We start from the raw sequence: 20,491 nt of genomic DNA, 5'->3' as shown, positions 1-20,491 counted from the left end.
AACAGAGGCGGCTAGTTTTGCAGCGAGGTGTTTCATAGCGGTCCGTCGGTCACCTCGAATGAGAATGTCCGCACGTTCCAACATTGTAGACGTCACAGCTGTGTGGGGCCGGCCAGTGCGCGGGAGATCGGAGACGTTTGCGCTACCTTGTTGCGATGATGACAGATATCTCGCCCGACGACTCACCGTGCCTTTGTTCACTACCAGGTCTCTGTAGACATCGTTCAATTGCCTATGAATATTGCCGACGCTCTGGTTTTCCACCAAAAGAAACTCATAGCTCTCTACTTGAAACGCACCTCCGTTACGGACGCCAATGAAGGCTACGTACTGTGTGGCCACCTTTCGGAACTTCATGGAACTATAGAGGGTGAAGTAGGGATATTCCACGATGTTTCACAGCTAGTTATGCATTTTTCCAACCGGAACTGGCCGATGCATCAAGTGTGTTGCATTACTTATTGGAACCCCCGTATAAAATATTCTCGGACTTCTTGTCCGAGTTTCGACGATTACCTCTATCGTCAGCGTAAAGAGTACTTGATCACCTCAGCTGCTGGTGTGGTGGCCTTACATAGGCCGAAAACGGCTTGTGACAGTCGCAACCTCACCCTTCCTGGGATTTATAACATCTACTGGGAATGCGGTCAGTCCATCCGTGTCGTCTAATACCGCTCTGCAGAACATCAAACGCATATCAAAAATCGAGAACTGGAGATATCTGCAGTTGCTAATCGCAGCCTTGCAAACAAACACCAAATATTGTCTCACGAAACAAAAGCTATGTTTCAGGGCCTTATGTTCTGGGCTTTTGCAACTATAGAGGGTGTGGAAATAAGAATGTGTAAGAGGAACTTTAACCGTGACAATGGATATAATCTTATCTGAGAATGGAAGCGAGCTCTCGATGCAAAGAAGGGGCAGAGATATTCGTCACAACGTTTACGCGACAATTGGCTCGGTGGCGCCACCACCAAACGTTGACACCATTTGTGACAACAATACTTGAACTGTTCAACTGTATGTGAATTCCTAAGGGGCCAAACTGCGGAGGTCATCGGTCCATAGAGTCACACACCACCTAAACTAACTTACGCTAAAGGCTACACCCATGCCCGAGGGAGGACTCGAACCTCCGGCGGGAGGGGCAGCGGAATCCGTGACATGGCGCCTCAAACCACGCGGCCAGTCTGCGCGGCTCAGCAGTACTTAATTGCCGATCAATCTCAAGCCGTCCATTAGCTATATAAGGCCGCCACAACAGCAGTTTAGACACTCAATTGCCCTTGACGTAGACGATGGAGGAAAGTTAGAGGTTTTATCCTAAACTGACGATACAGAAACTTCGACAATGTTTTACAGAACGGTAGAAACGTCGGTTTGCCTTCCTTAATCCTGTCTTTTAAGATGAGCCATTCCGTAAGTACTGCTGTGCTCATTTTCATATTTCTCCAGAAACTAAACTGGTCCTCCCCGAGGTCAGCTTGTAACAGTTTTTCCATTATTCAGTAAATAAATAGTATCATTACTTTACAACGTCCGTCCCCGGTAGCTGAGTGGTTGCCGGCACGGTAGCTCAGCGTGTTCGGTCAGAGGGTTAGCTACCCTCTGTAACAAAGAACTGAGTGAACTACTCAATGAACAACCTGAACGGGTGTCCTGGGACGTCCGCCCCGAACATGCACAACGAACAATTTCGAACAAAATGAGATTTAAAAAAAAAAGTGGTCAGCGCGACGGAATGTCAATCCTAAGGGCCCGGGTTCGAAACCCGGCTCGGTCGGAGATTTTCTCCGCTCGGGAATCGGTGTTGTGTTGTCCTAATCATCATCATTTCATCCCCATCGACGCGCAAGTCGCCGACGTGGCGTCAAATCGAAAAACTTGCACACGGCGAACGGTCAACCCGACTTGAGGCCCTAATCACACGACATTTACATTTTACTTTCTTCTACAACTGCGACGTCTGAAACTGATGCTTGCGTAACATTGGCACCTGTGAGCACCGCCCTACAATGGAGTTTGCAAAACCACTAATAATGTGCCTGTTGTACCAGCACGGCGGCTCCAGCTCTAACATGGGTGTAACGGACGTGTGGCTCGCATCTGCCGCCGACCACGGGCGCCACCGGGTTGGAGGGAGTATGACGGATCGCTGACAGGCGACATCGCAGCGACGAGCGGCGGTTGGCGCCCTGTCTTCGGCGGCTGACAGCAAACAATATTGCGGTATAAATCACCCAGAGCGGTGGGTGGCATCTTCGCCGACGTACCCAGCTGCGTACAGAGTCACATCTGTCGGAATGCCTGAGCAGCAAACAGATAACGTGCTACACAGGCCCACACACCTGGCTGGCTGGCAGAGCCCCCTGATCTGATGTTTCAGGTGATACAACTACGCAGCGGCTAATGAAGAACCTTGGAGGCAAACATTTGTAGTGCAGGGAACAGCGTGTATGACTGGAAAATGGGGAGTCAGTATCTAGGATTCTCACTGAAATACTAATTTTCCCATTCTGGAATATTCGCTAAGAACTCTCAATCAGTTGGCAACAGACAGGTTCGGAGCTTCTCTACTAGTGAAGCATTTTTACTGCAGTGAATATTCAAATGACTGCTGAGCCATTTTTTCACAGCATGAAAACACTAAAATAGATGCGATCAGAATCATTATATCATAACCTCAAAAAGCGATCAAGGCAAAAATATAAATGAAATATAATTTTTAATGATATTAATATTTTGTTTACATTTTTATCTTGATCGTTTTTAAATTATTGTATAATTATTCTGATGATTAAGGCTTGACCATCGCAACGTGCCAATCTTAGTGCTTTTACGGTGTGAAAACGTGCTTGAGCTGACATTTTAACACTGATTGTAAGAACAACGATCTGGCATCCATTACTGATAAAATCAGAACTTATTATTACAGTCATATCTACATCTACATGTACGTGATTACTCTGTGCTTCACAATAATGTACTGGCAGGAAGATCATCGAACAACCTTTAAGCTATTTCATTACTATGAAACTCGCTGGCAAATTAAATCTGATTGCCAGACCGAGGCTCGAATTCGAGACCTTCGGCTTTTGCGGGCAGTTACATTACTGACTGACTACTCAGGCATGACTCACGACCCGTCCAGCTTGTACGTCATCTCCTGCGTTCCACTTGCCGCCGAAATACGAAGTGTAGAATTTGTGGTAATAAGACGAGCTCACTAAAATTATTACCACACTTATTACTATTAACAAAACTATTCACTTTTACACTAAAAATAGTTTGTAAAGTGACTAACAAACTACAGAGACGTGCAGTATATGAGATTTCCAGCCTTGGTCTGGCACACAGTTTTAATCTGCCACGAAGCTTCGTATCAGAGCACACTCCACTGCAGGGTGATTATTTCAATCTGTAAACGTCCCCTAGATTGTGGCTAAACCACGTCGCGGCATTATTTTTTTTCTTCCAAAACTGCTACTGTTGCAAGTTTCGCAGGCGAGCTCCTGTGAAATGTGGAAAATAAAAGATGAGGTACTGGCAGAAGTAAAGCTGTGTGGCCGGCCGCGGTGGTCTAGTGGTTCTAGGCGCTCAGTCCGAAACCGCGCGACTGCTACGGTCGCAGGTTCGAATCCTGCCTCGGGCATGGATGTGTGTGATGTCCTTAGGTTAGTTAGGTTTAAGTAGTTCTAAGTTCTAGGGGACTGATGACCATAGATGTCAAGTCCCATAGTGCTCAGAGGCATTTGAACCATTTTTTTAAGCTGTGTGGCCAGCTTGTGAGTCGTTCTTGGGTAGCTCAGTCGGTCGGTCTGCCTTTGGCAGTGTAGCACTAAGGATGTCTTGTTTGCGTCTTCTCCACTGTGTTCAAATGGTTCAAATGGCTCTCAACACTATAGGACTTAACCATGTACGTCACTGCTACACATGAGGTTCCCACAACCCCTCTGGTGATAACGGAGACACTGTCAAACATATTTCTCCGTTGTACGTCATCTACACGGATATTCTGTAAATCATATTTAAGTGCCTGGCAGAGGATTCATCGAACCACCTTCAAATTCTCGGCTATGCCAATCTCGAATAGTACGCGGAACGAACCATCACATACACTCCTGGAAATTGAAATAAGAACACCGTGAATTCATTGTCCCAGGAAGGGGAAACTTTATTGACACATTCCTGGGGTCAGATACATCACATGATCACACTGACAGAACCACAGGCACATAGACACAGGCAACAGAGCATGCACAATGTCGGCACTAGTACAGTGTATATCCACCTTTCGCAGCAATGCAGGCTGCTATTCTCCCATGGAGACGATCGTAGAGATGCCGGATGTAGTCCTGTGGAACGGCTTGCCATGCCATTTCCACCTGGCGCCTCAGTTGGACCAGCGTTCGTGCTGGACGTGCAGACCGCGTGAGACGACGCTTCATCCAGTCCCAAACATGCTCAATGGGGGACAGATCCGGAGATCTTGCTGGCCAGGGTAGTTGACTTACACCTTCTAGAGCACGTTGGGTGGCACGGGATACATGCGGGCGTGCATTGTCCTGTTGGAACAGCAAGTTCCCTTGCCGGTCTAGGAATGGTAGAACGATGGGTTCGATGACGGTTTGGATGTACCGTACACTATTCAGTGTCCCCTCGACGATCACCAGTGGTGTACGGCCAGTGTAGGAGATCGCTCCCCGCACCATGATGCCGGGTGTTGGCCCTGTGTGTCTCGGTCGTATGCAGTCCTGATTGTGGCGCTCACCTGCACGGCGCCAAACACGCATACGACCATCATTGGCACCAAGGCAGAAGCGACTCTTATCGCTGAAGACGACACGTCTCCATTCGTCCCTCCATTTACGCCTGTCGCGACACCACTGGAGGCGGGCTGCACGATGTTGGGGCGTGAGCGGAAGACGGCCTAACGGTGTGCGGGACCGTAGCCCAGCTTCATGGAGACAGTTGCGAATGGTCCTCGCCGATACCCCAGGAGCAACAGTGTCCCTAATTTGCTGGGAAGTGGCGGTGCGGTCCCCTACGGCACTGCGTATGATCCTACGGTCGTGCATCCGTGCTTCGCTGCGGTCCGGTCCCAGGTCGACGGGCACGTGCACCTTCCGCCGACCACTGGCGACAACATCGATGTACTGTGGAGACCTCACGCCCCACGTGTTGAGCAATTCGGCGGTACGTCCACCCGGCCTCCCGCATGCCCACTATACGCCCTCGCTCAAAGTCCGTCAACTGCACATACGGTTCACGTCCACGCTGTCGCGGCATGCTACCAGTGGTAAAGACTGCGATGGAGCTCCGTATGCCACGGCAAACTGGCTGACACTGACGGCGGCGGTGCACAAATGCTGCGCAGCAAGCGCCATTCGACGGCCAACACCGCGGTTCCTGGTGTGTCCGCTGTGCCGTGCGTGTGATCATTGCTTGTACAGCCCTCTCGCAGTGTCCGGAGCAAGTATGGTGGGTCTGACACACCGGTGTCAATGTGTTCTTTTTTCCATTTCCAGGAGTGTATATTTTTCCGTGCGAGCTCTGATTTCATCAAAAATGGTTCAAATGGCCCTGAGCACTATGGGACTTAACATCTGAGGTCATCAGTCCCCTAAACTTAGAACTACTTAAACCTACCTAAGGCCATCACACACATCTATGCCCAAGGCAGGATTCGAATCTGCGACCGTAGCAGCAGCGCGGTTCCGGACTGAAGCGCCTAGAACCGCTCGACCACAGCCGCCGGCCCAGTGTTTGCTAGTGCACACAGTCTGTTTACATCTTCACCACCACATAGTTATACTACTCTTGACAGATGTGCAGTGGCTCACACATGCTTAAGTAATTGAGGCAAGATGGTCCAGGAACTCAGCACATTAAAATTAAAACCTTAAACATTCGCTGAAAACACTAAAGCTGCTTCCATGGATACTACGAAAAACGTAAACACAGTGTCGACTACTGATAGTAGGACGAGCTGACTAAAATTATTACCACATATATTATTATTAACAAAAGTTTGACTTTCACACTAAAAATTATTTGTTAAGTGACTAACAAACTGTAGAGACGTGCAGTGTATGGATGTTACACACAATTATGTACGAGAGACCTTCAATAAGTAATGCAACACATTTCTTGTTTTTGGCAATTTTATGTTGAAAAAATGCAGAATTTATTGTGAGACATCGCGGGATAATTCCTCTTCAGCCCCTGTAGTTTCATGGACTTCTGGGAGGTGGTGACATATACGTAACTATGGCGTCTGTAACGGGAGTGCGTTCCAAGCAGAGAGCTGCCTCTTAGTGTCTTTTGCCGGAAATCCAGAGCATAACATATACTCACAGGCGCCAACAGAATATCTATGGAGACCTGGCAGTGAGCAAAATCAGGGTGAGTCGTTGGATGCCACGTCTGTCATCATCGCAACGAGGTAGTGGAAACCTGCCCGATCTCCCGCGTGCCGGCCGGCCGCACACAGCTGTGACTCCTGCAGTGTTGAAACGTGCGGACACTCTCAATCGAGGTGGTCGACGGATCTCAATGAAACAGCTCGCTTCTCAACTGAACGTCTCTGTTGGTAACGCTGGCCCACTCGTCCACCGCTAGGGAGCTCAAGTATGTGTGCCCGCTGGGTTACAAGCCGCTTAATAGAGGTTCATAAAGAGCAACGAAGGACCATCCGTGTGGAATTGCTTACGCGTTAAGAGGCTGATCGTGACACCTACTTGTCAAACATAGTCACAAGTGCTGAAACATGGGTTCATCACTTAGAACCAGGAACAAAACGGCAATCCATGCAGTGGCGCCCCACCCTGCTTCTTCAAAGAAAAGTTCAAAGCAGCACCTTCAGCCGGTCAAGTCATGGCGACTCTGAAGAGTTTATTCTGTTTGGAACTGTGAAGTGTACCATGCTGCCGTCAGGAAACTGAAGAAACGGCTCCAGCGCGCTCGTCGCCACAAAAATGTAAACGAAATTCTTTTTCTCCGTGACAACGCACCGTCTCACCCAAGTCTCCGCACCCGAGAGGAGGTACAAAATTTCACTAGACTGTTCTTCCTCATCCACCACACAGCCCAGATTTCGCGCCTTGCGACTTCCATCTGGCTGGACTAATGAAGAAGGCGCTCCGTGGAAAGCAGTACTTGGATGGTGGGGTTGTTTGCTGATGTAGCAAGACATTGGTTCCAACTTCGACGAGTATAGTGGTGCCATGCGGACAAACGTTACATTCCCAGTAATGTGGCGCAAAGTCGTCACATTGAACGGAGACTTATAGCCGGCCGGTGTGGCCGTGCGGTTCTAGGCGCTTCAGTCTGGAACCGCGTGACCGCTACGGTCGCAGGTTCGAATCCTGCCTCGGGCATGGATGTGTGTGATGTCCTTAGGATAATTTAGGTTACGTACTTCTAAGTTCTAGGGGACTGATGACCACATATGTTAAGTCCCATAGTGCTCAGAGCCATTTGAACCATATTTTGAACGGAGATTGTATTGAAAAATAGGGTTCTTTAGCCAATCGAGTGGGAAATAATGTGGTGTATAGGAATCCAGAATAAAACCAATCTGCTTTCAGAAAGAAAGTGTTGCATAACATTATACACCCATCATAATACCGGAATGAAAGGTTCTCCTACCATAGCACGAAGAGCGAATATACTCTGGGCAGAATTATGGGTGTAAAAGAAGGGAAACAGCTTTTAGATTTATCTGGCAGCTTCAAAGAGATTTAAATCGAAATACGTTGACATATTCCCGCTTTTTTAATTGTTAGTATTAATATCAATGTCATATAACATAAAATAACGTGGAAAATAAAATAACGTGATATAAGGTGTGACGTCGTATACAATTTCACATACCATCGTGTCATCCAACATGGCATTTGTCATATCATGCAATATGACACAAAATGTCATTACAATCTAGGATGCATGCATACACTCTGTGGGATACCTCATATTATAGATGTATCCCAATCTCGGATATTGGTCGTTTTTGGAGCATCAATTGGGATCAGCTTTGCGAAAGAGGCAGCGACACTTTCTGCATCATTTTTCACGACAATGCGCGGGCGCATACAGCGCAAGCTGTGGCTACTCTCTTCGGTCGATGGGACTGGGAAGTACTGTACAATCCACCATACGCCTCGGCCTTAAGTCCTTGTGACGTTGATTTGATTCTGAAGATGAAGCAACCACTTCGTGGTATTCTCTTCAGAATTGTTCCAGAGATTCGACAGGCAGCAGACCGCTCCATTCGCACCATCAATAGAACCGGGTCTGCTAACGGTATACTACGCCGTCCACATCGCTGGCAAGGGGTTGTACACAACGCTGGCGACTACTTTGAAGGACAGCAACAGGTGCACACATGAAACTCTTTTGTATCGTTTGTGAATAAATAGTTGTCACTATTTAAATTCCAACCTACGTAGGTATCTCCCACTCTCTAGAAGCACATAAATATGTGTCTATTTATTCTTATACCCCCTCATCATATCTGTAACAGGGGCTGGATTTGGGGGAGAAATGGTCCTGTCGGTGAAAACTGAACCCATAACAAAATTTTTTTTAGCTTCCTCCCAGGAACAAATCAAACCCCAGTAATTTTAACCACTCAGATAAACGTTTTTAGCTATTAAATGCAATATGATATTTGTTTTCGATGTATGCCGAATCTAATTCATTTTGGGCACAGGAATAGAGTTTTCAGCCTATAAATTGAAAACTGCAGTTGTCCCAACACCTTGTAACTAGGAGAGCTCACTGCGCTGTGGGTAAAGATTAATATCTTTGCAGGGTGATATGAATGACAGACACCTACTACTACTAACGAATATATGGAGAGGAGCTGAGTCTTCTAACACGTTCATCAAAAAGAAACCATGGCTCTATACAAGAGTGACGTGATACCCTAAACCTAACTAACCTAAGGACATCACACACATCCATGCCCGAGCCAGGATTCGAACCTGCGACCGCAGCGGTCGCGCCTAGAACCACTCGGCCACGTCATCCGGCTTTTAAGAGGAGATCTGAACATATATACATATGGCTGATGGCATTGACTAATTTATATTCAAGTCATATGGGATTAATTAACTACCGAAATGATATCAAGAAAGAATTGGATTACCATACATTAATTTTACAAAGATCTACACGCATGGGAAAAATGTAAACATGGTGGACTTCTTTATTGGTAAGTAACAAGAAATACATGAAATATTAAACTTTCTCAGTTACAAGCAATGCACATATGGTAGGTCCGTAAGCTACTGGGAAACACAGTTTTAAAGTTCCGTTAGTTCCATAGACTGGGACTGAACACCTTTAAATGATGTGACTGATATAACTGTGTTACCCATGGACGCAACCAGAATTAATATGTGCACTGGACTAGTTAATGAGGAAGACATAGTAACTCAGGATTCACTGTAACAAACGTTGCGTCCTGAATGGTAATAGAGTTGAGGAGATAAAATTAAGATTCTTGACTTCTTGGTGTGCTATTTGACAAATTCAACGTCGATTAAATATCAAGGCGTAGCGTTGCACAGCGATATGAAATGGAACGAGCACGTAAGGACGTTAGTGGAGAAGGCGAATGGTCGACTTCTATTCATTGGAAGAGTTCTAGGAAAGTGTGCCTCACCTACAAAGGATATCGCTTATTGAATACTTGTGCGAACCGATCTCGTTCCAATTCAAACCAGGTAGGGTTAAAGACAGACTTCGAATCAATTTGGAAGGTTGTTGCTAGATTTGTTACCGGCAGGTTCGATAAACACGCGAGTTCGAAAACTCAAATGGGAATCCCTGAAGGGGAGACGACGTTCTTTTCACGAGACACTATTGAGAATATTTAGAGAACAGACATTTTCAACTGACTACATAGCGACTCTACTGCCGCCAACGTACGTTACTAGCAAGGATCACAAAGACAAGACGACAGAAAACAGAATTCTTACGGAGGCATACAGACTGTCGCTTTTACTTCACCCATTTTTCTAGTGGAATAGGGAAGGAAATGACTATCTGTGGTGCGTGGTACCGTCCGCCACAAACCACACAGTAACTTACGGAGTATGTGTGTAGATGTGTATGTAGGAGTGGCTGCCCCAAAAAAGTGGTGACAGTGCGTAAGGAGTGTAACTTCAGCAGATATAAATTTTAAGCAACTATAGACATTTACAATTCTTACACTCTTCTCCTATTTACAATTTCATAGATTCTTTGTTTTCATCGACAGCAGTAGCAGCAGTTAGTTATCCATTGCTGGATAAAGATGACCTTCTAAGGTGTCTGTCCTTCATGCTGTGCTGGTATACATACCCGTGAGTTTACGACAAGTTTCCTAATCTCATCCAACAACCTTCCATTACGTCGTATCCCCCATCTTTTCTTTTCCCTTGGGATGCAACGAAAATCTTTATTAGTCCACCTACCATCTATTTGTGCTATCTAATAATCAAAATATCATTGAATCACGATTACAATCTGTCAACTCGCATCAGTAGCTAGGCACGTCTATTTGAAAGTGTATGAAACGGAGTGACAACACAAATTCAATAGCAGGTAAAGAATGTGATAGGGTTACCTCACTATCAGTAGACTGGTAAAATACACCGAATCTGCAAAGGAGTTTGTTTACGAAACTCTAGTGCGACCCACCCTACAATACTGCTGAAGTGTGTGGGCCACATACCACTTAGGGCTTACGGAGAACCCAAAAGAGCATAGCATTCTCCTTTACAGTTACGTCTCCAATGTCTCAAGCTGTTTGACCAAAATTACAGGCCACATTTCGATTGTCTGAAGTTGTTCGCCTGTCATATCGGTCAAACTCCAGGTCTATGCTGCATAGAAAAGGATGGGAAATATGTGGCAACGTAGAAATCTTAGTTTTGTTTCGACCGAGAGGTGATGGCTCTTGAACACATAAGTTATTTTATAGAAAGAGTCTCTGGCATTCTCAATACAGATTTTAATTTCTTGCATGTTATCTCAGTAGCTGTTAATGTTAGTTCCCAGAAACTTTTAGTTGTTTATTTGTTCAATAATTTTGCCGTTAACGCTTAGCTGACAGTTCATTGTGTTATTATTGCTGATGACCATTAATTTTGTTTTACTTATTTTGATTTCTAAGCCATCATGCTCATTACTTTCGTTCATTTGGCGTACAACATGTTCAGGACTATTTAAGCTGTCAATAGGTATTATAATGTCATCACAGTAGCGGATGTTGTACGGCTTCATTCAAGTCGATTCCTTCTTCGACGCTTCCAAGTGCTAATTTCAAGACATATTTCAGATAGGGATTAAATATCAGTGACGACAAAATACAACCCTGTCTCACTCTTAGCCATATTTTTAATATGTCAGATTTCTCATTTTCAGTCCTCATAGCAGCATACTGATTTCAATATACAGGTTGGTCCATTGATAGTGACTGGGCCAAATATCTCACGAAATAAGCATCAAACGAAAAAACTACAAAGAACGAAACTCGTCTAGCTTGAAGGGTGAAACCAGATGGCGCTATAGTTGGCCCGCTAGATGGCGCTGCTATAGGTCAAAAGGACATCAACTGCGTTTTTTTTTAAATAGGAACCCCCATTATTTATTACATAGTCGTGTAGTACGTAAAGAAATATGAATGTTTTAATTGGACCACCTTTTTCGCTTTGTGATAGATGGCGCTGTAATAGTCACACACGTATAAGTACGTGGTATCACGTAACATTCCGCCGGTGCGGACGGTATTTGCTTCGTGATACATTACCCGTGTTAAAATGGACCGTTTACCAATTGCGGAAAAGGTTGATATTGTGTGGATGTATGGCTATTGTGATCAAAATGCCCAACGGGCGTGTGCTATGTATGCTGCTCGGTATCCTGGACAACATCATCCAAGTGTCCGGACCGTTCGCCGGGTAGTTACGTTATTTAAGGAAACAGGAAGTGTTAAGCCACATGTGAAACGTCAACCACGACCTGCAACAAATGATGATGCCCAAGTAGATGTTTTAGCTTCTGTCGCCGCTAATTCGCACATCAGCAGCAGACAAATTGCGCGAGAATCGGAAATCTCAAAAACTTCGATGTTGAGAATGCTACATCAACATAGTTTGCACCCGTACCATATTTCTATGCACCAGGAATTGCATGGCGACGACTCTGAACGTCGTGTACAGTTCTGCCACTGGGCACAAAAGAAATTATGGATGACCTCAGAAGTTATGTCCCGTAGTGCTCAGAGCCATTTGAACCATTTTTTTTCTTTTTTTTTTAGAAATTATGGGACGATGACAGATTTCTCTCACGCGTTCTATTTAGCGACGAAGCGTCATTCACCAACAGCGGTAACGTAAACCAGCGTCATATGCACTATTGGGCAACGGGAAATCCACGATGGCTGCGACAAGTGGAACATCAGCGACCTCAGTGGGTTAATGTATCGTGCGGTATTATGGGATGATTGGCCCCATTTTTATCGATGGCAATCTAAATGGTGCAATGTATGCTGATTTTCTACGTAATGTTCTAAATGTTCTACCGATTTTAGAAGAAGATGTTTCACTGTATGACAGAATGGCGATGTACTTCCAACATGATGGATGTCCGGCACATAGCTCGCATGCGGTTGAAGCGGTATTGAACAGCATATTTCAGGACAGGTGGATTGGCCGTCGAAGCACCATACCATGGCCCGCACGTTCATCGGATCTGACGTCCCCGGATTTCTTTCTGTGGGGAAAGTTGAAGGATATTTGTTATTGTGATCCACCGATAATGCCTGACAACATGCGTCAACGCATTGTCAGTGCATGTGCGAACATTACGGAAGGCGAACTACTCGCTGTTGAGAGGAATGTCGTTACACGTATTGCCAAATCCAGCTGAGGTTGCGGACATCATTTTGTGCATTTATTCTATTAATGTGGTATTTACACGTAATCACGCTGTAACAGCATGCGTTCTCAGAAATGATAAGTTCACAAAGGTACATGTATCACAATGGAAAAACTGAAACAAAAGGTTCAAACGTTCCTACGTTCTGTATTTTAATTTAAAAAACCTACCTGTTATCAACAGTTCGTCTAAAATTGTGAGCCATATGTTTGTGACTATAACAGCGTCATCTATCACAAAGCGAAAAAGGAAGTCCAACTAAAACATTCATATTTCTTTACGTACTACACGAATATGTATAAAAAATGGGGGTTCCTATTTCTAAAAAAAACGCAGTTGATATCCGTTTGACCTATGGTAGTGCCATCTAGAGGGCCAATCATAGCGCCATCTGGTTTCCTCCTTCAAGCTAGACAAGTTTCGTTCTTTGAAGTTTTTTCGTTTGACTCTTACATCGTGAGATATTTGGCCCGGTCACGATCATTGAACCACCCTGTAGACAGATTATGATTTAAAGATTTCCATCATCCATCTCACAATTTTTAGCAAATCGGCCGTTTGGTAATTTTATACTCTACCATGAGCCTTTTGATAACAAAACATACACTCCACACCTGGGAAATAAGATCTGAACGCCGGCAGATGCTCTAGGATACTGACAGCATTTCTGAAGCCGAACGGCATAGGAGCTGTTTTTTCCTGATAAAATTGGTAAATTCTTTTGTGAAATTTTTTTAGAAATACACGGAAAAGTATAATTAATGGATTACATCTTCGAAAACACATAACTGTCTCCAAGTGTAAAGCGCAAGTTTGAAATTTCGCTCATAGGTGCCTACAAGGTTCCTCTGTATTGCTGCAAAAAAGTGGCGTAATGCGTTGCCATCCTCAGGCTCGGCGACGCTGCAAACAGCAAAGTATCGCCACATGGTAAAAATGTCAGAGCTCAAAAAATTATGTGAGATGTTAGGTGGGTTAATGCTGACAAATCGGCAACGAATTCCACCGCAATTCTACCCAACGCCACCGTGGAATTGTGACACAACGATAAAGGCGTCACAATCCCTCTTACTCACATTTCACTCCTTCTTGTAACAGCTCCACAATGGACTTAGGAATTACGATGCTAAACGTTGAAATCACGCGGTTTTCTTATACTGAAGAGCCAAGAAACTGGTCCCCCCGAGCACGCTGAAGTGCCTCAACACACGGAGCATGGACTCGACTAACGTCTGAAGCAGCGCTGGAGGGAATGGACACCATGAATCCTGCAGGGCTATCCATAAATCCATAAGAGTACGAGGGGGTGTAGATTTCTTCTGAACAGGATGTTGCAAGGCATCTCAGATATGCCTAATAATGTTCATGTCTGGGGAGTTTGGTGGCCAGCGAAAGTGTTAAAATTCAGGAGAGAGTTTCTGGAGCCACTTCTGAACGTGTGGGGGATCGCATTCTCTTGCTGGAATTGCCCAAGTCCGTCGGAATGCACAATCGACAAGAATAGATGTGGGTGATCAGACAGGATGCTTACGTACGTGTCATCTGTCAGAATCGTATCTAGAGTTATCAGGTGTCACATATCACTGCAACAGCACACGCCCCCACACCATTACAGAGCCTCCACCAGCTTCAACAGTTCCCTGCTGACATGCAGGGCCCTTTATGAGACTATCTGCATACCTATACACATCCATCCGCTCGATTCAATTTGAAACGAGACTCGTCCGACCAGGCAACATGTTTCCAGTCATCAGCAGTCCATTGTGTGTTGACGGGCCAAGACAAGGCATAAACCTTTGTCCGGTGCAGTCATCAACGGTACATTAGTGGACCTTCGTCTCCGATGGTTCATATCGATGATGTTACGTTGAATGGCTCACACGGTGACACTTGTTGATGGCCCAGCAAAGAAATCTACAGCAATGTCCAGTTTATGCAGAATCTTTCTCCGGCCGCAGCGATGTCAGAGGTTTGGTGTTTTACCGGATTCCTGATATTCACGGTACACTCGTGAAATGATCGTATGTGAAAATCCCCGTTTCATCGCGGAGATGCTGTGTCCCATCACTCGTTCGCCGACTATAACACCACGTTCAAACTCACTTAAATCTTGATAACCGGCCATTGTAGGAGCAGTAACCGGTCTAACAACTGCACCAGATACGTTGCCGACTGCAATGCCGTGTTCTGTCTGCTTACGCATCTCTGTGTATGAATAAGCATGCCTATGCCAGTTTCATCGGAGCTTCAGTGCATATGTGGCTGACGAAAACATTTCAGACGCACCATCGCTCAGTGCCGACACGACAAGGCCTCAGAGGATGGCATAAATGGCGTCAATGAAACGATCCCTTCCCTCGGAACGTTGATTACCACACATTCCGCTGTCGAAAACGTTAGTTCGTAGCACGATGCGCAACAGGTCAACGTTGTTCAGAACAACATTTTAATTGCTGAAACCCCCGGGGGATTCAATCCTTCTCTGAAGACATCGCGGACCTACAACCACACTGGAGCGTGATCGTACCGCTACGGAGTGCAGCGCGACCGCAATTTTTGTTCCGGTATAAAGGGTGGGGAGAGGGGGGGGGATAGGGTGAACCACTAGGGACCGTTCAAAACCATTCGAGGAAATGTGAACGTGATCCGAAACAGCAAAGAGCGTTTATGCTTTTTCAGCCCTACCGTTTCGCGGCTTCCGGTGGCATGATAATGGGTGAGGGTGCTGGTGGGGGGTAGAGGGGTATATCAACAGTCGATGGCTCATCAAGCTTATTGCTCTGAAATAACTGCATTTTCAAGCTCCTCGTCTGTGTTGCAAGATTAGAAATTCCGAAGTCTATTTTGAGGAATGGTACATTAAGTATAGATTTTACTGAGTAGTTTTGTCACAATTAATAAAATATTCCCGGCTATTACACCATGGTCGGATGGATTTTCCATTAAAACACAACGTTTCGTCGCCATATGCGGTGGATATTTGCAGGGGGTGGGGGGGTCATAGCTTTTTTGTGTGTCCGATTGAGACCCTGGCTCGATACTGACTGGCGTATCAGTAGCGATTCAGGGTGTTAATTGGGTATCTAAAGAAGCTACGATCGCCTTGAACATGTTCTCTGCAGATGGAGCCGAAACGTTGGGTTTTAATGGGGAATCCATCCAATCACGGCATAATAGCCCGGAACACTTTGTTAATTGCGACATTTCCGGCCACGAAAATTTACATTTTACAATGAGTAATTTTGTTAATTTAGAACTCAGAGATAGAAACGTTAATGTTTTAGTTAGTGAGACAATGCTAAATTCGAACAAGAAATAGATAGGGCTCTGTTTCGCTGAATGCTCGAGCGTTTCGCTGTACTCGTCTCGATATGAGCCAGGTGTCCGACCGTTGCCACATGTTGCGCGATATCAGGAGCACGGTACAAATAAACAGCAGACGCGTGGCCGGCGCCGGGGATGACACGCAAATGTTTCCCGCTATTCGGTGCTGTCCCTGTCGCGCCGGCGGCGCCTGTGATTGCCGGCGCTTATCACCGCGGTGCGCGTCCCACTCAGTGGAGGCGGCATCCCTTTGGTGTCCGTCCCCGGCAACTGGACACTTCCACGAAGATGTCAGCGCGTGGCATTCGCTCGCACAGAGCGACCGACACGCCGAGGATTGGGCAGTGTCAGCCGCGGCGACAGCGCCGACGACGACGTCGACGGCGCGCCATAAGGGCGCAGCGGCTAATTAGGCGCGCCATCTGCGCCGCGACGCTTATTGGCGCCGGGCGTCAGTGGCGGGATTAGGCGGATCAGCGCGCCGCCACGCCGGCCCCCTACCCGGATCAGGGCGGCAGCGCCCCCACCGGAATACTTCGGCTCCCTTACCTCCAGCCACGTACGCAGCCGACTGGGGCTGGACAATATTTACCGTAATTATAACAACGTTCTGCCAGTATGAATTAAAAAACGCCTTCAGTTACAAATATTCCTGTTTTATTAAATACACGATGCATTTCGGACTCAGTGGATCCATCATCAGGTGTAACTTGTCTTAATACATGATTTATTTTTTTCTCCAATGTGGTGAAATGCATATTCCCGTCATGAAAACGGTTGGTGTTAGGTTATGAATATCGTAAGCCACCGCGGAAAATATGTGCGAAATAGAGGAAAAACTTCCCACATAAAAAAAAGCGTTTTAAAGTTCTTAGCACCATCACACATTCTTTTCTTCCTTTTGTTCATAAATATCACTTCACTCAAGAGGCACGTTAGCATACACAGCCGGCCGGAGTGGCCGTGCGGTTCTAGGTGCTACAGTCTGGAACCGAGCGACCGCTACGGCGCAGGTTCGAATCCTGTCTCGGGCATGCATGTGTGTGATGTCCTTAGGTTAGTTAGCTTTAATTAGTTCTAAGTTCTAGGCGACTGATGACCTCGGAAGTTAAGTCGCATAGTCCTCAGAGCCATTTTTGAGCATACACATCTTTGTAAACACTTCACTGATGTTGTTGTACAGGATGAGATCAAAGATGAAATTATACGCAGTGCCAGAGATCTAATTATTTACGATACGTAGGAAAAAATTGAAATGATCGTACGGCATTGTTGGCGCGGAGACCTCATGCGGGGTGTTCGGCCCCCGAAACTGCAAGTGCTTTTTATCTGACGCCACTTCTCTCTCTCTCTCTCTTTTTGTTTTTAGAACTCATTTTGTTCTGTATTGTTCGATGTTCAGGTGTTCGTTAATCCATTTACTCAGTTTTTTTTTTTTATTACAGAGGGTAGCTAAACCCTCTCACCGAACACGCTGAACTACCGTGCCGGCCTCGAGGCAGAGAAAATCCCTCATACCGCCGGGAATCTAACCCAGGACCCCGTGCACGGGAAGCGAGAACGCTACCGCAAGACCACGAACTGCGGACAGGATATTTAGAAACAGGATGGAGTAAAGAATGTGTGTTAAAAACGCTTTTCTTGGATAATATGTTAAGTTTACGCTGTTCATTTCTTTCGCTATTTCGCATACATTTTCCGCGTTTGACTAACATCAAACCTTTTCATGACAGGAATATTCATTTCACCTCATTCAACAACAAAAATAAATCATTTATTAAGACAAGGTACACCTGATGACAGATCCACAGAGACCGAAATGCATAGTGTATGATAAAACCTTCAGAATTTGGAAGATAGTATTCAAGTCAACATTGTCAAATGCTTTTTCTAAGTCTACAACTGCTAGAAAACCCACCTTCTAAGATAATTCGTGGATGAGTATTCCCTCGCGTGTTCCAACATTTCTACGAATTCCAAACAGATCTCCCCCGAGATTGACTTCTACCAGTTTTTCCATTCGTTTGTAAAGAATTGGTGTTATTATTTTGCAGCCGTGAATTATTAAACTGATAGTTCGATAATTTTCACATCTGTCAACACCTGCTTTCTTTGGAATTGGGATTATTATATTCTTCTTGAAGTCTGAAGGTATTTCGCCTGTTTCATACATCTTGCTCACCAGACGGAAGAGTTTTGTCATGGCTGGCTTTCCCAAGGCTATCAGTAGTTCTAATGGAATGTTGTCTACTCGAGGGGACCTTGTTTCGACATAGGTCTTTCAGTGCTCTGTCATATTCTTTACAAAGGATCATATCTCCCATTTCTAAAATCCATGGAGAAGAAATAAAAACTTCGAGGTTTGCCGACGACATTGTAATTCTGTCAAAGACAGCAAAGGACATGGAAGAGCAGCTGAACGGATATAAGACGAACGTCAACAAAAGCAGAACGAGGATAATGGAGTGTAGTCGAATTAAATCGGGTGAAGCTCAGAGAATTAGATTAGGAAATGAGACACTTAAAGCAGTAAAAGAGTTTTGCTATTTGGGGAGCCAAATAACTGATGACGGTCCAAGTAGAGAGGATATAAAATGTAGACAGGCTTTTGGTTCACTGTTCAGACTATACCTGGACTCGTCCGTGAACATAACCTGAGACCACTGTTCCAATGACCATATACTGTGTTCTTGACACTAGGCTTTATGGGCTCTCTGTGAGCAGGAGTCAGTGGAATGCACCTTGCAGGTCTCCGGGCGAATAAACCATGTCTGTTCGTTTGTCTGTAGGCTGTGTGTCTGGAGACAACTCTTCCAGTGGCTGTGGTAAGGTCCCGAGCAAGACTATCTGCAGTACTCCTTGGCCGTCTGCGGGCACTGATGGTGAGATATCGGTCTTCTTGTGGTGTTGTACGCTGTGGACGTCCCATACCGTAGCACCTGGACACGTTTCCTGTCTGCTGGAATCGTTGCCATGATCTTGATATCACACTTTGTGGCACACGGAGGGCCCGTGCTACGACCTGCCGTGTTTGACCAGCCTCCAGTCGCCCTAGTATTCTATCCCTCATAACGCCATCAACATGTGTTCTTTGAGCCATTTTCAACACACAGTCACCATTAGCAAGTCTGGAAACGTATGCACACTTACTCGCTGCACCGTACTCGGACATGCACCAACACACCTCTGCGTATGTGGACTGCTTCCAGCGCCACCGTGCGACGAGCACAGGTCAAATGCACCGCATGGCCATACCCTGAGGTAATTTAAATCCGCAAACCGCCCTCCAGAGCGTTGTTTCACCATGTGTCAGCACTATCCTTAATTTATGAGCATGAGTGTAGTTACGGTACGGAACCCTAACAATTAATTCAGGGTCGAATGAATCCCTCAAAAGAAGCACCTGCGGAAGAGTGTCACGGTAACGTTGACCAGCAAGTGTTTCGTGTTGAAAGAGTTGAAGGTCAGTATGCCCATGCAACATTATGCCCCCCAGCCTCTCACACCATAACACCCAGATCAACAAAAGGATCATTTTCGACTATGTGGATGCATTACGTGTGCCCACCTAACGCCATGTGAGGGTACGTAAGACACCCAAGAAAACTGTCAACGTAATCGTTTTGGTAGTCCTGGTGTTACAGCGTGGGAAAGCTAATTTTACATCGGCGTACTGACCTCCCAATCTTTGAACCCGGTACACTCACCTGTCATCGTCATTGTGACACTGTTGCTTCCCTGTGTGCGTCTTTTGAGGAGTGCATTCGGCCCTGACTTCGCTTTTATCGACGACAGAGCGCGGCCGCATCCGGTTGCGCAGGTGGAGGAGCTCTTGGAACGGAGGATATTTATCAAATGGACTGGCCTATCCGTTCACCCGACTTAAAGCTCATCGAGCACGTGTGGGATGCACTGGAGAGACGTACTGTAGAACGTCCACCTGAGCCAACGACCAACCAACAGCTGTGCACCATGCTGATGGAGGGATGGAACGCTCTACCATAAGGAGTCCTTACCGGTCTAGTGCTCAGCATGGGAGCACGCAACAGAGCAAGCATCGTAGTCCGTGGTGATAACACACCCTAGTAAGTCCCGCTTTTCATAATGTCCAGGGGTCCATCATAAATAGCGGTGCTTTCAGTGTAATTATTGTCTCCGAATAAGAGTGTCATTTTTCTTCGTCTCATTGTGTATTTCTGTCAATTACCTTCTGTAGTATACTGTAGTAGTTCTTTTT

The sequence above is a fragment of the Schistocerca serialis genome, chromosome 2 (genome assembly GCF_023864345.2).
Source record: "Schistocerca serialis cubense isolate TAMUIC-IGC-003099 chromosome 2, iqSchSeri2.2, whole genome shotgun sequence".
Classification (NCBI taxonomy): Eukaryota; Metazoa; Arthropoda; class Insecta; order Orthoptera; family Acrididae; genus Schistocerca; species Schistocerca serialis.
Note: the sequence above shows the minus strand (reverse complement) of the source record.